Source organism: Gopherus evgoodei, chromosome 1, assembly GCF_007399415.2.
Source record: "Gopherus evgoodei ecotype Sinaloan lineage chromosome 1, rGopEvg1_v1.p, whole genome shotgun sequence".
Taxonomy (NCBI): Eukaryota; Metazoa; Chordata; order Testudines; family Testudinidae; genus Gopherus; species Gopherus evgoodei.
Genome location: NC_044322.1, coordinates 217050987 through 217068234, shown reverse-complemented (window position 1 = coordinate 217068234; position 17248 = coordinate 217050987). Strand labels below are relative to the sequence as shown.

The window sequence follows — 17248 nt, the reverse complement described above, 5'->3', positions numbered from 1 at the left end:
CACCAAGGCAGAGTGGGTGTGTCCATGCAAATGAGGTCAGCTCCTAAAGTGTTCTTCCACAGTTCATCACTAGATGTCAGGGGAGAGCTCATTCACACCCTGCTTTCACTGTTTTCAGCCAGCCAGGATGAGGGCGGTTTAGTCTTGTGGTTGGAGCAGACATCAGGCCAAGCGATTGGAGCAGGCATCAGGAACCAAGGACTAGGATCAGAGCTGGAGTCAGTAGTGAGAAGCCAAAGTCAAGGGTCAAACCAGAGCTCAGGAACTGGATACCAGAGTGAAGGGTCAAGCCGGAGGCCAGAAACTGGAGCAAGCAGGGTAGCACGCAAGGAGAGGACAATACAGAGGCAAGGCTGGGTGCAAGGCGGGCAGCAGAAACAAGGTAACACAGGAGCATGCACAGTGATGAGCATGAGCATTGAGCAGCCAGAGAGCTGCTGCTGCTGGCTTATGAGCTGGCCTGCTGCCCCTGCAGCCAATCAGGTGGCATGGTGAATCAGGCAACCTGCTGACCAGCTGTCCTGATGAGACTGCTTGGAGATTAGGTCTGCTGCAGGTCCTGATTCCAGACAGCACTCTCCTCTCCATCTAGCCCTGAGGCCTGGTTTCTAAGGGTAAGCATGTTGAAAGGCATGCAGGAGAACTGGGACATGGAAGTGTTCTGTACATTCCCATGAATGTTTGTCTGGGATGTACCCATTCCAGTCAATTACATATTGTAGTTTCCCTTGGACGCAATGAGAGTCTAGAATCTGCTGAAGCACATGTTCTTCTTGGCTCTCTATCCCAAAGCCAGGTGTCAGCTGGCGGGATAGGTCAACATGACATTTGTAAGCTACCCCGGTGACTTCTAATTTCTTCTAGGGTTCTTGGAGTGCCTGCTGGATGTGCGTTGTGAGTTTGGTAGCAACAGGCATTGATAATTCAGAGGGGATCTCTGGATGAGCACAAAGATAGAAACTATAATTAGTGAGCAAAGAAGGGAGTCTGTTTGGTGGAGACCTCTATAGCTTTGCTGTAAGCAAACTCAGCATGAAGGATCAGGGACAGTCAGTAATATTGATGATAGATTTAGGGAGCCATGTAGTTCAAGGGCTTGACTGACTTGCTCTGCCTGCCCATTGGTCGTTGGGTGATAGGCCACTGAGGTTAGGACATTGATACTCAGGTGGCATAGAAATAGAAAATAAATTGGGATCCTTAGTCAGACATTATCATGCAGGCATGCAGTGGAGATGAAAGATGTTGATCACAAACAAGCAGGCTGTCTCCTGAGCAGAGGGAGGAGACCTGCAATGGAACAAACGCTATCTTGGTTAAGTGGTTGATCACCACTAGAAAGCATGGCTTTGGGAGGGTGATAATTCCATGATAATGTCCACGGAAATGATGGTCCACAGTCATGGTGGAGTGGGTAAGGGCTGGAGGAGACCCAGTGGTCTTGAACGAATGGGAGTCTTGGTCTGGGTGCAAAGGTCACAGGACTCTACATAGGATGCCACAGAGGTACATACAGCAGGTCATCAAGTTCCTGTTAAGGCCTGGTCCTGGTTGTGGTGTAAGGCTTGATAGGTTTGGATGGCAAGGTGATTTCTAGGTAACAGAGTGGACAGAGAATAACAGGTGAGAGGCTACAGTGCCAGAAAGGACCTTGAAGGGCTTGGGAATCATGGACATTGTCTCTTCACCCAGTTTGTAGTACTCATCCTTTTGTGACAATGCATCCGCCTTCCCATTCCTTGTCCCCAGCTAGTAGGTGACCACAAACTTGAATTACATCAAGTGGAGGGACCAGGGTGCCTGTCGCTGGTTCAGGTGCCTGGCTGTTTTAGGTACTGCAAGTTTGTATGATCCATCAGAACTTGAACCAGGAACCTAGCACCATCTAGAAGGTACCGGTCTTTGAGGTAAGATGATATATGCAAGAAATTCAAGAGTGTCCCAGTCAAACTCTCATTTCTCCAGCTTTGCATATAGATGATTCTGGTATAGCCTTTCAAGAACACTATGCAAATGCTTGTCACGAAGAGCTGGGTCTTTGGAGAAAATCAAAATGTCATCAATGTACATAATGACAAAGTGGTCCAGCATATCTTGGAATATATCATTCATAAAGTGTTGAAACGTTACTGAAGCACTGCATAGGCCAAATAGGAAGACTAGATATTCATAGTGGCTGTATTGAACATGAAAGGTGGTCTTCCACTCATCCCCATCATGCATGCACACCAGATTATAGGCACCACACATCTCAATCTTCATCAAAATACTGGCCACACATAGATGATTTAATATCTTGTTGATAAATGGGAGCAGGGACCAGTTTCATATGGTCACCTTGCTCAGGGCCCAGTAGTCAACACACACATGCAAAGAGCTGTCCTTCATGACCAAAAAGACCAGAGAATCCACTGGGGATGTGGATGGGCAGATGAAACTCTTCCGAATTTTCTTCTGCAAGTTTGGGTTCAGAGAGAGCATATGTCTACCAAATGGGATCTTGCTTTTGGGCTAGAGATTGATCAGCCAATTGTAAGTCCCATTCGGAGGCAGGATGTCTGCCTTCACCTTGTCAAAAACATCAACAGAGTCTCGGTATTTGTGGGAGATCTTGGCTGTGGCAGATGGAGCTGCAGGGGCACTAAGGGTCCCAGTGGTTTTGCTGTCTGAGGGTGAGGGTCTTCCAGCACATGACATGAACCATATAACATACCAGTCGTTCTCAGATCCTGGAAGGCCGGATAACCAGAAATATCTGGAGTTGATGTGTAGGATCCCCTTCCGCCAGTGAATGTGGGGGTCATGGGTTGTAAGCCAGGGTATACCTAGGGTGATGGGAGCATAAGGGGCATGGATTAATCCAAATTGTACGATTTCCTAGTGCCCCCAGAGGGTGATAACCATTACTGGCAAGGTCTGGTGGGTTACTGGTCCCAAGGAGAGAAGAGACCCAGCAAGAGTCTTAACCAGATCTGGATAGTCCTTGCATATGGTGGGAACCATATGAGTCTTAACAAAGTTCAAGTCCATAAAGTTACCTGAGGCCCCCGAAGTCAGCTAGGACCTCTAAGTGAATCTTGAAGCTTACTGGTAGTAAAATCAATAGAAGTATTCGGAACTGCATCGGAAACTGGATTGAGGGTCCTGAAGTGCAATTGTGGCCCCATGGGTGCTGCTGGGAATTACCAGAGGTGAGAGAAGACCATCTCTGTCTGGACCCATTCCTCCTGGCTTGGGACCTGGCATTCCCAGCCCTGGTTCTATCTGAGTCTTCACTGGATATGTCAAGGCAAGATGGCCAGATTCCCCACAATATAAGTACCAATGCCAGGCATTAGGCTTATGCTTCTCGGAGTCAGAGAGGTGCGGGCAAACCTGGTTAGCTTTCAAGAACTCTGGTGCCAGGGAAGCTCTGTGTGCTTGGGGTGTCATGGGTGGGGTGAATGGCAGCCTCTGGAAAATTGAGGTACACTCAGACGCAGCTCTGTGAGGTATAATTGATTCTGATGCACAAGTCAAACAGATTGTTCAAACTGGATGGAGGCTCCACCCACATAAGCTTGTCCTTGATATTCTCGTTTAACCACAGATGGAAGTGATGGCTCTGTGCTGTCTCATTCCATGCAGTGCCAGAAGCCAAATGATGAAATTCAGCAGCGTACTTGGCAATGGGCCGGCATCTCTGACATAAGGCCTGAAGGGTTGGCTCAATGGTCCACACCTGGTTGCGGTCATCCATGATAAGGGACATGGTTTGATTGAATTCCTCTAATTGTCACAAGAGGGGGCAGGACTGTTCCCTAAAGTGTGAATCCCAGGCAAGGACTCCCAATCAACCACACAGGCCTGGTCCATGGGGAGTGATCAGGAGTGTAGAAGGAACAGGAGCTAACACTGGTTCAGGAACCCACAAAACTTGTCCCAGTCTCTGTCAAATTTGTCAGGCAGCAGAATCTATGGTTCCAGGGAGGGTGAAGTAGGGAGTAGGAGGAGCCAGCAGAGCAATCTGCTCCTGTAGGGCAGCATTCTCTAATTGCAGGGCAGTCACTTGTACCTGAAAGTTCTGAACAGTGTCCACCAGTTCCACTAGGACCTAGTAGGGTTCATGCTTGCACTGAGGATCCCTGGCCCTAATTTTAGGAGATGCTTAATCTGTCATCCAACTGGTATGAGAGTGACCTAGCCTAGTGGTTAGAGCGGGCATCAGAAACCAGGGATTAAGGTCAGACCTGGAGTCAATAGTCAGAAGCTGAAGCCAACGGTCAAGCTGGAGTCTGTAATCAGAAGCCAAAGACAAGACAGAGGACAGGAACTGCAGCGAGCAAGGCAGCACGATAAGGAGGGGTGCAAGGCAGGGGCAGCAGGAGCAGGCACAGTGGTGGGCATGAGCACGGAGTAGCCAAGGAGTTGCTGCAACTGCTGGCCGAAAAGCCAGCCTGCTGGCTCCTGCAGCTAATCACGTTGCATGACCAATCCAGCAGCCTGCTGCAGGCCAGTTGTTCTGATGAGACTGCCTGGTGACTAGCTCTGCTGCAGGCCCTGATTCCAGACAGCTGTGAAGACATTTCCTGAGATTGCTGGACAAAGACAGACCCTGTGTGTCTCTGCATTTGTCCAGCTCCCAGATTGACTAACACAGTTTGTGCTGGCTAGTGTCACTTCACACAGCCTCCTTAAATCCCAGTTTGGATTGAAACAGAATAGACTGCTGATGACACTAGAGCATCATCTCCAGTTCTCCAGCAGCCACTTTGATTTCTATGGTGCATCCATGCTGAAATCTGCAGCAAACTTGAATTTTCCACAGCATCCTGAACTGATTGGAAAAATATTCCCAAAAAATTAAAAACAAAGGAAATTTTCAATACAGAAGAAAAACCCGGGAAAACACAGGAGCTATTGAAACTGATGTTCGTGCCTTAGTATGTAAGTCTCTTCTATCAGTGAGAGGCAGTACTAACCCAGTGCCCCAGCATGGTAGGAAAAGATGGTGAGCTGCTGGAAGAGCCACTTTTTGAATGAAATGTAAAACTGAGGTTCTGACAACTTGGGCCATTATAAAATTGGCATTCTGTTGTAAGAGTAGGATGATAACCCCAGAGTCATGGCTAAATTCTAATTTGAGTAACTACATTTCACCTGCTTAAAATTTTCCCAGCAGCTTTAATTGCATATGGTATTAATCACTTTCTGTATGGTGTCCTGTTAAATGGCTGTTTTCTTCCACCCCAAAGATGGCTGTGTTTCAAAGAGAGAGGAAGTGAGCCCTACAAATAGAGTCTCCATTCCAGTGCTCTGGTAATCCTTTAGGCTGAAAAGCTGTTATAGAAATGTGAAATATTATCCTTATTATAATGTTAGATCTGTTTGCTTCTGACACAGATTACCATGATGTGGAGTGTATGAAATGATATCTTCATCAAAGATCATCTCCACATCTCGCACAAATGGGCCACTTAGGGTGCGATTCCACTCCTATTATAATCATTATTATTGTTTGTTTATTATTTGTATTGCAACCCTAGTCAGGAAAGTAGACACCATTGTTCTAGGCCAGGCGTCGGCAACCTTTCAGAAGTGCTGTGCCGAGTCTTCATTCATTCACTCACTCTAATTTAAGGTTACGTGTGCCGGTAATACATTTTAACGTTCTTAGAAGGTCTCTTTCTATAAGTCTATAATATATAACTAAACTATTGTTGTATGTAAAGTAAATAAGGTTTTTAAAATGTTTAAGAAGCTTCATTTAAAATTAAATAAAATGCAGAGCCCCCCCAGACCAGTGGCCAGGATCCAGGCACTATGAGTGCCACTGAAAATCAGCTCGCATGCCGCCTTCGGCACCCATGCCATAGGTTGCCTACCCCTGTTCTAGGCCCTGTACATACGTTATACAGATAGACCCTGTCCCCATGTGCTTATGATCTTAGCATATAACAAACTAACAAAGGGAGGGGACAAGTAACAGTGGGAACGATCATATTCAGTATAGTAAGCAGTGGTCATTAACACACTAACTGCATGGCTATTGTCAAGAGTTTTGTAGGCATCACACAAGAGGTGAATTTGAAGGTGAGATTTTAAGGGGGATCGTGGACAAAGGAGGCTGTGTGGATGTTTATGGAGCATGCCTCCCATGCATAAGGGGAAGAATGGGAGAAAGTACAAATGGGCCTGAGAGAAAACTGGCATTTTTGGCAGGGTAGAGGTGGGAGTCAATGGCTCAATAACATATTAGAGTTATGTAGGACTAAACCATGAAGGGTCTTAAAGGGAAAGTCAAATTGTGTCTGATACAGGGGGAGGGTGGGATCAGTGGTGGGATGCAAACAAAGATGATCTTAGCAGCAGTGTTTTGGATAGACTTGAGGGGTGAATTTGCTGAAGACAAAAAGGAGAAAGTTGCAGTAGTCAAGATGGAAGATGATGGGAGCCTGAACTGGAGTTTAGCTGTGTGGACTGAAAGAAAAGGTCAAGTATTAGAGATGCTGTGTAGAAAGTAGTGGCAAGATTTAGACACAGCCTGGATGACTGGTCTAGTCTACAGAGAGGGCTGAGTCAAAGGTAACACCTAGATTGTGGCTTGAATGTCTGGGAGGGTATGTCTACACTACAGGATTATTCTGATTTTACAGAAACCGGTTTTTGGAAACAGATTGTATAAAGTCGAGTGCACACAGCCACACTAAGCACATTAATTTGGCGGTGTGCATCCATGTACCGAGGCTAGCGTCAATTTCCGGAGCATTGCACTGTGGGTAGCTATCCCATAGCTATCCTATAGTTCCTGCCGTCTCCCCCGCCCATTGGAATTCTGGGTTGAGATCACAATGCATGATGGGGCAAAACAGTGTCGCAGGTGATTCTGGGTAAATGTCATCAGTCAATCCTCCCTCCGTGAAAGCAACGGCAGGCAATCATTTTGTGCCCTTTTCCCTGGATTGCCCTGGCAGACACCATAGTGTGGCAACCATGGAGCTCGTTTAGCCTTTTTTCACTGTCACCGTATGTCTACTGGATACTGCTGACAGACGCGGTACTGCAGTGCTACACAGCAGCATCCCCTTGCCTTTGCAAATTAGCAGAGACGGTTACCAGTCATATTGTACCATCTGCTGCTGTCATGGGTGTTCCTGGCTGGCCTCGGTGAGGTCTGCTGGGGACGCATGGACAAAAATGGGAATGACTCCCCAGGTCATAAGTTTTGTCTAATGGAGAGTCAGTCCTGCCTAGAATATCAGGCAAGCCTACTAAAGAACCAGAGAGGAAAACAGCTGCTCTGGGTCAGAGTCCCAGACATCCCACGGAAATGATGAGCTGCATGCCATTCTAGGGGGTGCCCCGCAACAACGCCACCTGTTGCTTTCCTCCTCCTCCACCCCTTCTGGGCTACCATGGCAGTTATCCCCCCATTTGTGTGGTGAAGTAATAAAGAATGCAGGAATAAGAAACAGCACGGACTTTATTGCCTCTGCAAGCAGAGATAAAAGGTGTGTGTGTGGTGGGGGGGAAGGGAGTCTCCAGCTGCTATGATATTCCAGGCAGGACTGAATCTCCATTAGACAAAGCTTAAAGAAGGGAATGACTGGGAGTCATTCCCATTTTTGCCCAGGCACCCCTGGCCGACCTCACCGAGGCCAGCCAGGAGCACTCACGGGACAACAACGACAACGATGACAGATACCACTCATATTGCACCATCTGCCATCGGGAAGGGAAGGGACGGGGATGCTGCTGTGTAGCGCTGCAGCACTGTGTCTGCCAGCAGCATCCAGTAGACATGCGGTGACATTGAAAAAAGGTGAGAAATGATTTTTTTCCCTTTTCTTTCATGGGGTTGGGGGGGCAGGGCTGATGACATATACCCTGAACCACCCGCGACAATGTTTTTGACCGTTCAGGCTTTGGGAGCTCAGCCAAGAATGCAAATGATTTTCAGAGAGTGTGGGAACTGTGGGATAGCTACAGTCGTCAGTTGGCCCTCCCTCCCTGTGTGAGCATCCATTTGATTATTTGGCTTTCTGTTACGCTTGTCTCAGCTCCTTAAGTTTCACGCAGCACTGTGTTGAGTCCCTATTGTGGCCTCTGTCTATCATAGCCTTGGAGATTTTTTCAAATGCTTTGGCATTTCGTCTTTTGGAACGGAGTTCTGATAGAACAGATTCATCTCCCCATACGGAGATCAGATTCAGTATCTCCCATATGGTCCATGCTGGAGCTCTTTCTTGATTCTGGGACTGCATGGTCTCCTGTGCTGATCGGCGCTCTACGCAGGGCAAACAGGAAATGAAATTCAAAAGTTTGCGGGGCTTTTCCTGTCTACCTGGCCAGTGCATCCGAGTTCAGATTGCTGTCTAGAGCAATCACAATGGTGCACTGTGGGATAGCGCCCGGAGGCCAATACCGTCGAATTGCGGCTGCACTAACCCTAATCCGAAATGGCAATACTGATTTCAGCGCTACTCCCCTCATCGGGGAGGAATACAGATATTGATATTAAGAGCCCTTTGTATTGATATAAAGGGCTTTGTTGTGTGGACAGGTGCAAGGTTAATTCGGTTTAACACTGCTAAATTCGAAATAAACTCGTAGTGTAGACCAGGCCGGAAGGAGGTGGTATTGGGGAGGCAGGATGGCTTCTAGGGAAAGATTAAATGGCAAAACTCCTACTAATTTAAGTGGAGAAGGATGAAGTCTGTAGTTGTAGTCTCATCAAAGGGTATGTCTACACTCCAGCTGGGATGGTGCTTCTCAGCACAGATGAACTGAAACATGCTAGCTCTGCTCAAGCTAACACACTAAAAATAGCAGTTGGGCCACTCTGGCCCAAGATGGCTTGGACTAGCTTCCCAAATTTAAGACCACCTGATTCTGTGGGTACATGTTCAAGTGGCTGGCCTGAGCTACCGCGGGGACAGCATGAGGATGAGCTCACTGCTGCTGTCTATGCTGCACCTGTGGCCAAAGGAGACTTTAGTGTCTCGGACTGTCACCCTGGCACCTTTCATCCACATCAGATTAAAAGTTTAAGTTAAAAAAATAATTGTGTCTACTAGATGTGTTTTGCTTTCCAATAAAGTGTGTGTCTACACTCTGCTCTTGGGCTCTGACTGGGTTTATCCTCTCTTAGCAATCGCATATCAAATGTGCTCGGTTTTACAGCTGGTTGGAGGAATTTATTTTGGAGAAGTGTTATAGCCAATGTTATGTAGCAGAGGTGGTGAAGCTCACTTTGAATGGGGAGTGGGTGGAGTCAGGGCAGCAGAAGGAGGTGAGTGATCAAGGTCTCAGAGATAGGAGAGGGAGCAGGGTGGGTGCTCTGCAAGGGGAGTGCTGGGAGCTAGTGAGACCTGGCAGCGGGGAGTGTGTTTCTTACCTGCTCCTCAGCTAGGGTTGCCAACTTTCTAATTCCAGAAAACTGAACGCCCTTGCCTTGCCCACTGCCCCACCCCTTCCCTGAGGCCCTGCCTCACCCCTTCCCAAGGTCCTACCCCCATTCACTCCATTCTCCTCTTCCTCCATTGCTTGCTCTCCCCTGTCCTCTCTCACATGCTCATTTTCACTGCAAGGCTCTAACAGGCATGTTTATAGTTTTGACAGATGTACTATGCTAAGTTCAGGTTTTATTTGTTACAGGACGCTAGAGCTGGTGGCAAAATAGTTAAAAAGGGTAATTTAAAAAAAATTAATTTCACAGAGGTTTTCATGATTCTTTCCCTCCCCTCTTCTCATTTTTTGTGACCAGCTCCATCTTTTTTGTTCACTAAAGTTATTGTAATTTTATGTGTGGAATTAGGACCACACATTATCACAGCTACAATGGGTCCATTAAAGGCCCACTCCTGAAGCCCAAATACAAATCCATAGAGCACAACCACAGAAATGCACACCTGTCCAGATACCCATATAAATAAATCTGTAGAAACTGACTCCCACACCTACATGCAAATACACATGTGTATTCATGTGTACACATCTAGCATGCACTAACACATGTACTTCCACATTACTTAATATTACAATTGTTGTTCAGTGTTTAGAGACCCCCAACTAAGATCAGGGCTTGCAGGGTGATAGGTGCTGGACATACACATAAAAAGAGAGAGTCTGCAACGAAGAGTTCATAATGTAGCTAAACAAAGGTGGGGAGAAATGTATGATACACTGGCTCTTCTTCACTTACTAATCAACAACATTCACTTCTTAAGAAATAATATATTTCTTTTAGAGTTCCCGTCTCTTTTAATAACTTGTTATGAAATGAATACACAGATATTTTATGTCATCAATTTTTTTGTGTGTGTAAGCCAGCAAAACAAATAAAAGTCGAAGAGTTAGGCTGCAAATTTTATTCACACAGGTATACACACATGCAGCAATACACACACCTCCCTACACAAAGACACACAGTCTCTTACACACATACAGTGCATGCATGCACACACTTACCTACACAGAGACACTTTTTCATACACTTTTTCCAGGGCCTGCCTAAATCACCCAGCTGGAAAGGGAGGAGGGTGGGCTGGAGGGGAAAAGATGAGTGGGGCTGGGGGTGGAGGAGAGAGGATGGAGAGGGAAAGAGACCAAAGACGAGAGCAAGGTGGGAGTGAGAGGGGTCAGTGAAGGAGAGAGGGGGTAGGGGGTATGTGGGGTGAATGGGGAGGCAGAAGGCTACAGGTGCTTGAGGATGTGGGGGCACAGGGGTGTATAGGGACATAATGGGAGTGCAGCAGTATATGGAAATGAATGGGGTGCAGGGCTGTGGGGAATGAGGGACATGCGAGTGGTGGCTCTGGGAGGTGGATAGGATGGGTGGGAGAGCGCTGTAAAGGGTACAGGGCTGGGATGGGAAGGTGTGGGGTCAGGACAGGATGGAATGGGGAAGGGATGCAGTGAGGGGGATGGGGGCCGGGGGGGGACAGAAAGGGATGCAGTGAGGGGGATGGGGGCTCAACCCCATTCCCAGCGCTTGGAGATGGGGATACACGTACCTCGAACTCCTGGGTGCTGGCAATGGAGTGACAGACAGACCGCAGTTTGTTGCAGGGCACGCGCTGCAGCTCAAGCCCAGCCACATGAAGGATGTGAGGAGAAGAGGGCCAGGCAGCAGCGAGAGAGGTGTGCACCACGTGACCCTCAATTGCTGCCTGCTGAACACACACGAGTCACGCTCACGCTGTGCGGTGCAGTGCCGCCACAAACTGGACAGTCAACAGCCCAGTCAGCAGTTCTGACCAGAGCTACCAGGATCCCATTTTGACAGGGTATTCTGGTTCAAAACCAGACACTTGGTCACTGTATCCTCAGCCTGATCCTGAGCACTGCAGTGGCCTCTCCAGCCCCTGTGGATCTCACTTTTGCCTCCACTTCCTCCTCTGGCCCCTCCTCACAAATGCACAGTTTACACAGAATGATGTGCTGGGGGCAGATACCCAGCCCCCCACAGTATTTCCATTGCATGGGCGCTAGCCCCCACTGCTCTGAGTCCCACTACTCCTGTTATACAGGAGGTCAAGCTAAATGATCTAATGGTCCCTTCTGTCCTTAGAATCTTTTAACAGAATCTAGAATCTGTGAACAGAAAATGGTAAATTTTGTTGTTGGAATGGAAATATATTGTTACTGTTAATTAATTATATTTTCCAACAAGCCCTATTCAGTTTACACAGATATGCTCTCTAACCACCTGCCCAACAGACTCAGCTTGGGCTCTGAGTGGCAAGCTGGGCTTTTTCCTCCTCCCACATCATCACAAGTAAACAAGGTTATGCAGGCCAAATTAAGCCTGTGTTGACTCTTGTGCAACCTCATTGCCTTCACTTGGTGCCTCTGTAGCTCCTGCTCAGTCTCTTTTCTTCTTAGTGGGTTTGCACAGGGGTCGTTGATTGGCATTTGGTAAACAATTCTGTTGATGAGGCCCAAAATGGAAAAGTACCCACCTTGCACTCTCAGAGCTGTGCTATCTCTGCAGGGCTAAAATGTAGAAAAGAGCAGTAAAAACTTATTTTTGTCATTAAAGATATGAGTTAGGACTCTAAATAGACATGGGGGTTGAAATTCATCTCTGTTAGATAAGCACAAGTAGGCTGACCAGATAGCAAGTATCAAAAATCAGGACAGGAGGTGGGGGAGTAATAGATGCCTATGTGAGAAAAAGACCCCAAAATCAGGACTGGCCCTATAAAATAAGTACATCTGGTCACCCTAAGCACAAGGTGTGTATGTACTACTTCAGTTCCACTAAATCCCTCTTTTAAGGACAATAGTGCCTATGCTGATCCTCTGCAGAAGAGTGAATTACTACAAACCTTTGGAGTCAAAAGTTGCCATTTTTACACTCACAGGATTATATATGAATAGGTAATGTCATTTAATCAATTTTACTTTATATATGTTGGAAATATCCAGGGCCCAAAACTAACCAAAGATTATAACATATGGAACAAAACCCCAGTAAACCTACACCTGAAGATTTGCAAATAAATGCTATGAACCTGATATTTGATCGGGAATATTACCAATGAAATAAATGCAGTTCTACCAATATAAGTGAGAGGAAAATCAGGCCCATTTTTAATACACGAATGTTTCCAATAATGGCTGAAATGTAGCACTGAGATGATTGTCTCCACTAGTTACTCTTCAAAAGAGAATATTCTGTTTCTGGTGCCATTGCAGTCAAAGCAACATACATTTCCTCAGTCACTGAAAGCATATCTTATTTTATAAATTTAACCTTTTTCTATTCATGAATCACTCAAAAAATTATCTGTACTTCCATGACTGTATTAATTGTTTGTCTAAAAGTTTATGAGGAGAAATGAATGAATTTCATTATTCAGGGTGTGTGATTGGTCAGCTAAGTTACGTTACAGTGTTTTTGCTCCCTGATGGGATGATGGACACTTTAGAAACAGGAGATTATTTGTAAAGAATTAATAATATGACACTACCAGTAGCAGTGGAGGGAAATCACTATGTTTATTTACAAATCACTTCTTGTATTATTTGACCAACTTTAATCACAAAACACCTAAAAATGTGGTAGGTACACGCTCCATACCGGTGTACAGTAGCATCACCTCCAGCTCCCAATGATATTTACAACCAGGACCAAGAGACAAAACAACATTCAAAAATTGTACTTTACTCTAAACCAAATAAGAAAAAAGACAGCATCAGGACTATTGTATGAGCAGGTGAAAGATTACAACAAACTAGATTGTTAGCAGGCCTGATACAGATGACCTTATTAGAGTCAAATGAACAAAACACAGGCAGACTTACCAAATATAGTATCAGTGATTACAGACTGGAAATAGGAACTGAGAAAACATACAGCCCATTGGAAACCCAAGGAGAATGGACTTGTAAACATTATGATAGAAGAGAAATTTAAAACAAGACACTCTTCGTACAAAATACAAAAGACACAAGAAAGAGACAGAAATAGAAGAAAGTCACTAGAAAAAGAAAAAAAAAATGACCCACTAAGAAAATCCCTGTATGTGTCTAGGAGAACTGAAAGACATGGCAGGACATATGGGACAAAATGTGACAGCCTGAGCCACTGAAATAGAAATGGGCAGTAATATAAAAATCCAGCCTAGCCCTTGGATGTTCCATGACATTTGTCACAATGTGGGTGAGTTCACATTGCTTTGGGAACTTTAACTTTTACTTTAAAAGTGGGCTGAAAAGGGAAACAAGTGTTTGTGATGCCCAACCTCCATTTTTATTTTGTTTTATGTTTTGGTTTTTTATGGTGTCTAATTTTTTTTAAAATCTCTTTGATCTTTCCCTTAGAAATACTAGGATCACCACTTTGGCTTTTCCTGATTTGATGGACGACCAGAGGACTTGAAGCTTTCCTGCCCTTTAGTTGTTGAAGGGATGGTAGTGTTAAATTGTTAACAAAGAGATCTTTTTACCAAACTGTTTGTCAGATATTTGAGTTTAATTTGTGTTAAACAGAAACAGAACCCACCCTTCCCTCCTAAAAAGAGCTTTAAATAAACATTCTGACTAAAAATACTTTCCTATCTCAGTTGCCCAGGTTTCATTTCCTTTTCTGTGATGCTACATCCTACTAGTTTGCCCGTCATCTGTAGAGTCTTCCAGGAAAACATCAGAATTTCTAATGTAAAAAACTGCTGTAAAAAAAAACCTCAAGAAGACTCTAAAACAAACAACAGCTACAACAAAAAACAAATAACCCCAAAACAAAAAGACAACCCTTTCAGCCCTTCCTTATACATTATACAGAAACAAAAAAGGTCATTAACTCAATTTTCTTTTCATTTTCTGGTTGCTTATCATTTTAACAGGGCAATCAACTTGCTCACATTTGGAAGATGATACCCTCAAATTACTATGTGACCCACTGACCCTTTAAAAAGGTCTCATCAACTTTATATGTAGTTTGAGCAAGACCTGTGTTCTGGGAGAGGAATGAAGACCAATTATGGAAGTAGCAATGGGTTAGAGAGGTAATGATTAGTAGAGATTGGAGTAAAGGTGGGTAAGGAAGACAGAGAGAGAACAAGTGAAGGGGAAAAAAGGTAAAATCAGAAAAGAAAAACATCTTGAAGGAGAAGAACGTTTTAGAGGGAAAAGTTAAAGCTCATGCACTTAAAAATGTAACATTGAGGGTGGAAGAGATGAAAGAAAAGATACATGAAAATAGAGAAGGAAATGTGAAGTCTGAGGAAGGAAGGGAAAGAAGCTAAAAAAACACAACTGTAAGGCAAACACTAATTTCTTTTTATAGAAAATTAACTTTATCCAACATCATGTGATAAATTCACCTCCCAGGTACCTTTGTGCAACCCCATTAAGTTCAATGTTTGAGAGCTGAAGCTGGGTCTTTAAGTCTATGATTTAATGCTGTTTTGGCTGTTTCTCATGAAAGCAAATCTGAAACTATTCCTGACTTTGGGCAGGAGGGGTACCCCCAAGCCTGCCCCTGTTTGGATGCAAAAGTTACCTTCTCTTCCTCCTTAGCATTAACAGTTTGTAAACACAGATTTTAGAGTTGCCAACTCTACAGGATTGTCCTGGAGTCTCCAGGAATTAAAGATTAATCTTTAACGATTATATCATGTGATGAAACCTCCAGGAATGTCTCGAACCAAAACTGGCAACCCTATTTTTTGCATTTAATTTCTGTGCTTTAAAATGTTCACAAACTGATTATGATTTCCTTCCAGTGTGTTCATTTTCCCCAAGTGTTCACTGAATAATTTGGACAAATAATTTTCAGCTTCTGGGTCATTCGTGAACTTTTCACTTTGACTATTCACTATTTCTAGTTTGCAGTTGGTCACATATTATTGTTTCTGTTCCATGACTGAGTGTCTGAAATATGTCATCAGGAGAATGATGAATGATAAATAAGGCACTTTTTAGTGCAAATTTGCAGATAAATAATTATGTTAAAATGCATGAAGCTTTTGGGATTACCAAGGATTTTTGTAGATACCTAGTAATCTAATGTTAATATTTTGTACAAATTGCTTGTGAAACAAAATTTTAATTCCTTGTAACTTGTGTGGTTTTTAAGGCAACAAGTTTTAAAGATATATATATGGCTTGGTCACTTATGAGTTTTTCTGCATGCAAAGTCATTTTTTTCCTAGTGAGGAAAGTTTGCGTGTTTCCTACATGTCTGGTCTGAAAATCAATTAAGCTCAAACCTAAAAAAAAACCCTCAATTAACATTAACCTTTGGACTGAGACAAAACATAGGATGTTTCAGCCTTAGAGGAGCAGGGGGTTGGACTAGATGGCCTCCTGAGGTCCATTCCAGCCCTGATATTCTATATTCTAATATTTGAAGCCATCATGATGAAGTGAGAGCAGAGGCTTTATCTAGATTGATTGTGCTCTTTCCCATTCACAGCTGCTGCCATCACAGGGCCAGATTGTTCATGGCCATTGTATAAATTGAGGAAGGTCTATAAAGTCTTTCCCTCTTTTACCCTCTTATGCCATGCATGTTTGCAGTTATTGCACTCTCTTGAGTTCAGCAACTGCTCCCTGATATTGCCCTCAATGGAGAAAACAAGGCAACCGCTGACAAGGAGAACACCATTGCATCCAAAGAACTTTACAACAGGGAGGGGCGGCTCCAGGCCCCAGCACAGCGGGTGCTCTGCCGGTCGCCGAGAGGGCAGCAGGTGGCTCTGGTGGACTTCCTGCAGGCATCCCTGCGGAGGGTCCGCTGGTCCCGCGGCTCCATTGGACCTCCTGCAGGCATGCCTGCAGGAGGTACCCCGAAGCCGTGGGACCAGCGGACCACGGAACCAGCAGACCCTCCGTCCACCGGAGCCGCCTGCCACCCTCCCGGTGACTGGCAGAGCGCCCCCTGTGGCATGCCACCCTGCTTGGGGCAGTGAAATGTCTAGAGCCGCCCCTGACAACAGGTATGTTTCCCCTGTGCTGCGCAACTGAACTCTGAGAGACATTGTGCCTCCTAGAGTTTCCTTTGAGCATGGTAAAGTTTGTACCACCTTCAAAGAGAGCCAGAGCCTAACAGCAGTATTGGCAAATAAAGCGTGTATCAAGAATTTGCATATAGTGTCGTAAAGCAGCACTCTGGGAGGCAGGGCTGCGTGCTCCGGTGGATCAGTGCATCAGCGTGTCTGGCTCCGACACGCTGCTCTGAGTGGCGTGTTAAGGGTGCCGGGCTGGGGCTGAGGGGTTGGATAAGGGGCATAGGATCTTGGGGGGAACAGAGAGCAAAAGGGAGGGAGGGTTGGATTGTTTGGAGGTTCTGGGGGCAGGGCGGTCAGGGGACAGGGAAGGTGGGCATTGGATAGGGCGTGGGAGTCCTGGGGGTGATTAAGAATGGGGTGTCTCTGGCTTTGGAAGGGGCGGTCAGGGGACAAGGACCAGGGGGGCTTAGATGAGGGTGGGGTCTTGGGAAGGGTGGTTAGGAGTGGGGGGGTCCCTGGAGGTGATAGTTAGGGGACAAGGAATGGGGGGGAGTTGGATGGGTCAGGGGTTCTGAGTGGTCAGTCGGGGGTGGGAAGTAGGTGGAGGGTCAGATGGGGGAGGGCCCAGGCATGTTTGCTAACTATTAATAATGGAAATGCTAGAGGCCAAAGTGAGTTCCATATAACATGGTTTCACCTATGATACGGTAAGATTTTTTAGCTCCCAAGGATCATGTTATATTGGGGTAGAGGTGTACATTCTTTTGCACACCCAAGTCAATGTCATTACGTCTCAACTGAGCATGTTC

At 45.5% G+C, this 17248-nt stretch overlaps 1 protein-coding gene and 1 long non-coding RNA gene across 2 annotated transcripts in view; both read left to right on the top strand.

Moving 5' to 3' along the window:
- Window positions 1–17248, top strand: part of FAM131B (family with sequence similarity 131 member B) — a 46333-nt gene that overhangs the window by 10840 nt on the left and 18245 nt on the right. The window lies entirely within an intron of this gene.
- Window positions 13523–14037, top strand: LOC115636397. Its single transcript, XR_003996911.1, has 2 exons — window positions 13523–13648; window positions 13810–14037. It is a non-coding gene; the product is annotated as an uncharacterized LOC115636397 (long non-coding RNA).